At 50.2% G+C, this 7,891-nt stretch overlaps 1 pseudogene; it reads left to right on the forward strand.

Moving 5' to 3' along the window:
• Window positions 1-943: 943 nt before the first annotated feature.
• On the forward strand, window positions 944-2,500 carry LOC136500244 (wall-associated receptor kinase 5-like; annotated as a pseudogene).
• The last annotated feature ends 5,391 nt before the right edge of the window (window positions 2,501-7,891 follow it).

Raw genomic sequence — 7,891 nt, forward strand, 5'->3', positions numbered from 1 at the left:
TATATATATATATATATATGTATTAATACTTTTCCTTTTATTTCAAATGCAAGACTGAATGGTTGAAACAAAGGGTCATGCAAAAAGACCATCTGAAAGCAGTTCAAGAGTCAATAGCAGGATTTCTTCTAGAAAAAGTGATAAATCCCAACGATGAGTTCTACTTTGATCCTAAAGAATAAATGATGTAAATTAAATGTTTATTGATATCGTTATTTTCGAGAACAAGATTATGAAAGTGTTGTATATATACATATATATATCTATAATATATATAGTTTCATACTTTATTCGAATATAATAATGCTCGAGATGAGAATTAGATGTAATTATATGCGTGCGTGTATTTATATTAGCAGCATAGAATACGTACATAAAAACATATTATATATTAAACAAATATGTGTAACTGAACTGAAAACAAATTAAACAAAAAAAAGAAAAAGAAAAGAAACCTTTAGTCCCGGTTGGGGTTACCAACCAGGACTAAAGGGTGCGGCCACGTTTGCTCGGCTGGAGGGCCTTTAGTCCTGGTTGGTAACACCAACCAGGACTAAAGGTCCCTCTTTAGTTCCGGCTCGATGACCCGGGACTGAAGGTTCCACCTTTAGTCCCGGGATCGTTGTCCCGGCGCGGTAACCGGGACTAAAGGCCGTTACGGCCCGGGACAACAAGTCCATCCTGTAGTAGTGTGAGATCGGTGGCAGTAGGGGGCTCGAGCCCCTTTCACCCCTGCGCTGGATCCGCCCCTGGCTAGCTCCATGTGTTGTGTGTGCACATGTAGGAACTAGAGAGATCAAGGGAGGGAGAGGGAGTTAGGGTCCGTAGCATGCATGGCAAGGTGGAGAGGTGGGGCCAGACAGTGTGCGAGTAGCAGCGGTTGGCAAGGGGGTTTATGTATATATGAACGTGTGCCACATGCTGCTGTGGCATCATCGGTATGATGGAGAGGAAAAATGAGAAGCTAATAACAGTGGTAGCAAGTTGAGATAGAGATAGGATTTATGTTTGAATGAGATTAAAATATATCAAATGATAGTTAGTTTTCAAAACAGATTTTGAAAATAGTTTTGAGTACAATTGATTTTGAAGTTGAATTCTCAGGGTGTAAAGGAGGATGCACTACAACGAAGATTTCCCTCATAGGTAACAAGCCCCTACCACAATTATTATGAATTTTATTTATTTTCCTCGCCAATTTATATGTAACCCTTAGGTATAAATTTAATTTTTGGTTGTCTTTTTTCCTCTCTCAAATATGTATGTTTGCTCCAAACTCATGAATGTGCCTTGCCATTACTATTTTTTAGGTTTAATCATCGGAGTAAGAGTTGGTGGTGGCACAACTCTTTTGCTTCTAGCACTATGTGGACCCTTCATAATGCGTAAAATTAAACGACAAAAAATGAAAATGAAGTTTTTCGAGCAGAATCATGGGTTATTATTACAAAAGTTGATATCACGAAATGCAAACATTAGTGAAATGATGATTATTACCTTGAGAGAGCTAGAGCTAGCTACAGATAATTTTAATAGAGATTGTGTGGTTGGTGGTGGAGGGCATGGCGTCGTATTTAAAGGGAATCTAGATCTACGTGTAGTGGCAATCAAGAAATCGAAGATTGTAGTACAAAGAGAAATTGATGAATTCATAAATGAAGTTGTAATTCTATCTCAAGTGAATCATAGAAATGTTGTCAAGTTCTTAGGTTGTTGCCTTGAGACAGAAGTTCCACTACTAGTTTATGAGTTCATTTCAAATGGAACCCTTTATCACCATCTTCATGTTGAAGGACCAATATCAATCTAATGGAATGACCGACTGAGGATCACACTTGAAGTTGCTAAAGCACTGTCCTATCTACACTCGGCCGCTTCAATGCCAATATGTCATAGAGATGTTAAATGATCCAACATACTTCTTGATAATAGTTTAACTGCACAGGTATCAGGCTTTGGAGCCTCTAGGTATATCCCCATTCATCAAACAGGGGTGACTACAGCTGTTCAAGGAACAATTAGTTACTTAGATCCCATGTACTATATCACTGGACGGCTTACTGACAAGAGTGGTGTGTTCAGTTTTGATGTTCTTCTTATAGAACTGCTTACAAGAAAGAAACCATTTGTCTATATGCCCGAATATTGTGGTGGTCTTGTTTCACATTTCACCACATTACTCACTGAAGGGAACTTCATTGACATTATGTATCATCAAGTTATGGAGGAGGAAATTGGAGAAGTTGAAGAAGTAGCTGCACTAGCTGTATTGTGTACTAAAATGAAAGGTGGAGATAGGCCTACAATGAGGCATGTGGAGACGACACTTGAAAACTTACTGGCTAAAAGGAAGCATGTTCCATGCAATACAACACGAAGGAGATACGACGATGATGGAACCGTGGCTCATTACATGTCAATTGAACGGGCTACTCAAGAAGCAAGAAGACAATACACCATGGAGGAAGAGATATTGATGTCATCGAGTTATCCCCGGTGATCTCGTCAGTGTTGACTAGTGCTTCATATATGTTGGTTTCTACTTTCGATTGTTGAGTTCATCAAATCTTTCTGTAGTCAGGCCGTTCCTGGTGCTCCACCCGCAAACGGCCCTCACTTTTGCAGGGCAGTTCTGTGTTAACATTATCTTCTAATTAATCATGTAATTGGATTGAGTAAGCAGCTTCAACATGCATGTGCAATTTTCATGTTTCTCACGCATATGCAGACATGCTGCCCTCACTTGCAACCTTCCTGGCAAGATGTGACCAAAATTTTAATTCCATGCTAATTCTTAAGCACAATAATCTCACAAGTGGTGTAGTTCCATACCATTTTGGTACTGCAGCTCCTTATATTTGGAAACCGAGGTCCGATAAGTTTACGTGAAATTTCCCCTCCATGTACGTATCTATATATATATGCAACATGTAAGATGTTTATATGTGTGTTACATCTAGTTTTTTGAAAAGAGGCAGAAAAACTAACATTTATCCGTATAAATGTATAGACACAATATATATAAAAAAACAAAGATTATTGTATTCAATTATTCACTACTATAGAATAGCACTTCACTGCTAGCCTCATCACTGCCGGAATTAGGAGAACCAACAGTGTTGACCCTTCACTGTCAGTTCTTGGCTCTAAATACCAGAAATTGATTTGGGATGTGACCAAACCGGCAGTGATGACAACTATCACTGCTGGTTTGTGTCTCTTACTTTCGGGGACCTAATACCGGGGTACCCCAGAAGGTGGAACCAGTAACCACCGAGCGTTAAAAACTTCTGGACGGATAAGGGCGCAATAACGTCTCTTGCTCGAATGACATGAGTTTGGTTCCGCCTCGCCCGACGCCTTTGGGGCAAGCTCGGTCTCGCCCGAGGCTGAGGGATAGACTCCGCCTCGCCCGACGCCTTTGGGGCAAGCTCGGTTTCACCCGAGGGCTGAGGGACAGACTCCGCCTCGCCCGACCCCGGAGGGGCGGGCTCGGTCTCGACCAAGAGATAAGGACTGGCCTCCGCTTCACCCGACGGCCAGGAACGAGCCTCGCCCTGCTCGGTATCTAAAGACTGATTTCATCTTACCTGACAACTTCTCCCCGTTCCCTCATGGTGATGGGTACAGGGCAAGACAAGACGTTCGGGTCAACCATGGCTCCAAGGACCATACCCTGCGCCCTGGCAGGAAAAGTACTGCCAGGGAACGACGGGACAGGTGCTTTAGACCCTTCCGGGCACCGTAGAGCCCGAAAGGTATTTCAGGTGCGTGCCCCTCGCCCTGTAGAGTTGTAGGCGCCGCCTTCAGCTCTGGGACACGAAACCCGACGAAGATATACGACAACCGCTACGCTCCAGAAAAGGATTTGCTATCTCCACGAACGACGGATATTCCGTCACCACGTTATGGCCCCAAGGGAGCTGTGCCCGCTTCCCGACCCCTCGTCCCTCCGACGAAGACTCATAGGAACCAGAAGGCGTGCGGAGCAAGGCTGAGGGAGACTCATAAGTCAAAACCACTGTACTGGAGCCCATACCCTGCGCAGGGCAGCATTCTGTAACCAACCTAACATTCTATAGAGGCATCGATAGTATTGTAGGCGCTTATCCTCCTTCGCACTCATCAGAATGAAGGCCGGGTAGACGTGAGCCACAAGACTAGGTAAAATACGCATCCTAAAGCCCTCACCCTTGTAAAGCCAGCCCCCTCATCTATAAAAGGGGATGCGCTTCCTCCACCAAAGGGACGGATCTAGGACGGCATAGCACACAACACTCACACAGTCAAGCTGCGATCAAGCTCTTGGCCTCCTTTCAACCCTTCCATCAGAGACTTGGGACCAGTCCCTCTCTTGATCGTTTGTACCCCCTACTACGAACCATTTTCGGTGCTAATAACACGAGCAGCAACAAACTGGACGTAGGGACATTCGGCTCGAACCAGTATAAATCTTGTGTCCTTTAGTGCACCATCCGAGCCTAACGCACATTACTATAAATTTACTTGCCGGTGCTTGTACGAAACACCGACAGTTGGCGCGCTAGGTAGGGGACCTTGCGCGTTCCAGATCAGGCCTCGGATGGCCACCCACGCAATCAGCTGGGCCTCGGGCGCACACGTGCGTTTTGGCGACCTAGATTTTATCGTCACACTAGGAGGAGAACTGGCGCGGACCCACACGGCCGCACAGTCTCTCCCTTCCATCAACCTCAGCCGTCTGAGGCTTGAGGGCCCGCAGGGCGACTCCCTTGGACCCTAGTTATCCAGGGAGCCCCCACGTAGCATCCCCCTTTTTCTGGAAGGTCCCGTACAAAGCGCCCCGACAGCGTTTCCGTTCGGTCTCCGCAACGCCACGGCGACCGCTGGCCACCTTCTGGCTCTACGCATGGTTCAGCCGCCTACGGACAGCGAGTTCGTGGGGGTAATCGAACATGATCCGGAGACACTCTACGGGCTCCTCGCGGAGGAACCAGAGTCGTCCTCCAACTCTGACTCTAGCAAGGGGAGCCATCACCCTTCCCAGGAATGCTTCATGATGCAAACCCCCGAGGGGCACGTCAAAAGCGTCGCTAGAGAGAAGACAACCCCAACTGGCAACCCCGACGCCAGGATCGAGGCGGAGATGGCGGCTCCATCTCACGTAAGGATGGAGCAACTAAGAGCACGAAAGCTGGAGATCGATGACGCTAGACAACAGCTTGTCCGGGAGTACCGAAACATCGAGGAGGAGATCAAGCGTCGCGGAGACGGTGGGCACGCACGCGCCTCAGCCCGTGATGTGCATCAGAGGATCCTCACCGATGATGGGACTCTCCCTCACTTCACTTGGACAAGCCAGAACATCGCCGCCGCGATGGCCTTGCTTCACGGCCTCCCAAAGGCCGCGACGTCTGAGGATCGCCGGGCCCATAGGGAGATTCGCACATTGCTTGAGCGTGCGGCGGCGCAGCAAGCGGAAAGTTCGTTGTCTCGACGACGCGAACCCGACACCAGCCAGCGCACGCCCTCAGTGCATCCCACCAGGGACGCGTCCGTTCACCAAACACCGCCAGGCGGTAGGCAGCCCTCTGCCATCCTAGTACATCAACGCCTCGGCCATGGCCACGACGTACGCAGCATCATCGACGCTCAGAAACGCGCCCATGGCGACGATGGAGAAGCAGCACGCCGCGGCTACCATCCCCGACGTGGCGGACGCTACGACAGCAGCAAGGACCGAAGCCCGAGCCCTGGCCAGCCAGGTCCTCAGGCCTTCGGTCGGCACATCCTCAACGCTGTGTTCCCCCTAAGGTATCGACCGCCTACCAACATCCCTAAATATTCTGGCGAAACAAATCCCGGGCTTTGGCTCGAAGACTATCAGCTTGCATGTCAGGCCGGTGGAGCGAGTGATGATGATTTCATTATTCGCAATCTCCCGCTGTTCTTGGCCGATTCGGCGCGAGCATGGCTGGAGCACTTACCGTCCAACGCCATTCAAAGTTGGGCGGATCTAACGGAGATCTTCGTGGGCAACTTCCAGGGCATGTACAAACGCCCTGGAAACCCATGGGACCTCAAGAACTGTCGCCAGAAGGCCGATGAAACCCTCCGTGGATACATCCGGCGCTTCTCTCGGTAGTGCAACGAGCTCCCTAACGTCGCCGACGCCGATGTGATAGGAGCCTTCTTATCCGGGACAACCTGCGAATCCCTGGTCCACAAGCTAGGACGCAGGGGCTCGCGGACTACCAAGGAACTCCTAGACATCGCCACCAGTCACGCCTCTAGAGAGGAGGCGGTCGGAGCCATCTTTGATCGCTCCGACGGAAGGACGAGGCAGGACGAGGACGCTGGCGAAGGCGCCTCCAACCGTCCCGCCAAAAAGAAAAATAAGAAGCAACGGCGCGACAACTCGCTCGTGGCCGCTCCTAACCGCAAAGGTGGCCGGAAGCTCGCGGAGGGCACTCCGAACCACTTTGAGAAAATGCTCGAGGGGCCATGCCCAAACCACGCCTTCCCGGCCAAGCATCTATACAAGGATTGCGGCCTCATGCGCAAATACTTGTCTGGGGGCCTTAACAAAGGGGAGCAGGGGAAGGAGCCTGTTCCCGCCACAAACGACGCAGAGGAGAAGGACGACGCCTTCCCAACGCCGACCGGTGCCCTCATGATCTTCGGAGGATCAATGGCCTACGACTCCAAGCGCCGCCAGAAGGTCGCGCACCGCGAGGTCTATACAGCCGGACCAGCCACGCCAGCCTTCCTCCGGTGGTCGAAATCCGCCATAACCTTCGACCGGACCGACCATTCGGATGTTGTCCCACATCCGGGAAGGTACCCGCTTGTCGTCGATCCGATCATCGGTCCAAAGCGACTCACGAAAGTACTGATGGACGGAGGCAGCGGCCTCAACATCATGTACGCCAAGACGCTCGACGAGATGGGCGTCGACCGAACGAACCTCCGTCCCATCCGAGCGCCTTTCCATGGCGTCGTGCCTGGTAGGCAAGCCGTGCCACTGGGGCAGATCGATCTGCCCGTCACTTTCGGGGATCGGTCCAATTACTGGACTGAGACCCTCACCTTCGACGTAGTGGGTTCCCGGGGACTTTCCACGCCATCCTAGGATGACCATGCTACGCGAAGTTCATGGCCGTCTCCAATTACACGTACCTTAAGCTAAAGATGCCGGGCCCCCGCGGGGTCATCACCATCGGCACCTCCTTCCAACGCGCTTACGAGTGCGAAGTCGAATGCTGCGGACACGCATCCGTAGTCATCGCCTTTGAATAGCTCATCACCCTCAGGGAGGAGGTCGTTGAAGGGGCACCCGACGCGAAGAGGTCGTCTGGGTTGTTCGAATCGGCAGAAGGACCCAAGGAGGTCCTCTTGGACCCCAGCAACTCCGAGGGCAAAAAAGTCCGTATTGGGACCACGCTCTCCTCCGAATAGGAAAGCGCGCTCATCGACTTCCTCCGCGATAACAAAGACATCTTTGCGTGGAAACCCTCGGATATGCTGGGCATCCCGAGGGAGGTCACCGAGCATACCTTAAAAATTCACCCGGGCTCCAAGCCGGTGAAGCAACGCCTGCGCTGCTTCGATGAGGAGAAACCCAGGGCCATCGGTGAGTAGATAGCCAAACTGCTGGCCGCAGGATTCATTAAGGAAGTATACCACCCAGAGTGGATAGCAAATCCTGTTCTTTTGCGAAAAAAGAGCGGGAAATGGAGAATGTGTGTCGATTACACCGGCCTCAACAAAGCGTGTCCAAAGGATCCGTTTCCTTTGCCATGAATAGACCAAATAGTCGATTCCACCTCAGGGTGCGAAACCCTCTGCTTCCTTGACACATACTCCGGCTACAACCAAATCGCGATGAAAGAGTCTGACCAGCTCGCGACAT

The sequence above is a fragment of the Miscanthus floridulus genome, chromosome 13 (genome assembly GCF_019320115.1).
Source record: "Miscanthus floridulus cultivar M001 chromosome 13, ASM1932011v1, whole genome shotgun sequence".
NCBI classification, from domain to species: domain Eukaryota; kingdom Viridiplantae; phylum Streptophyta; class Magnoliopsida; order Poales; family Poaceae; genus Miscanthus; species Miscanthus floridulus.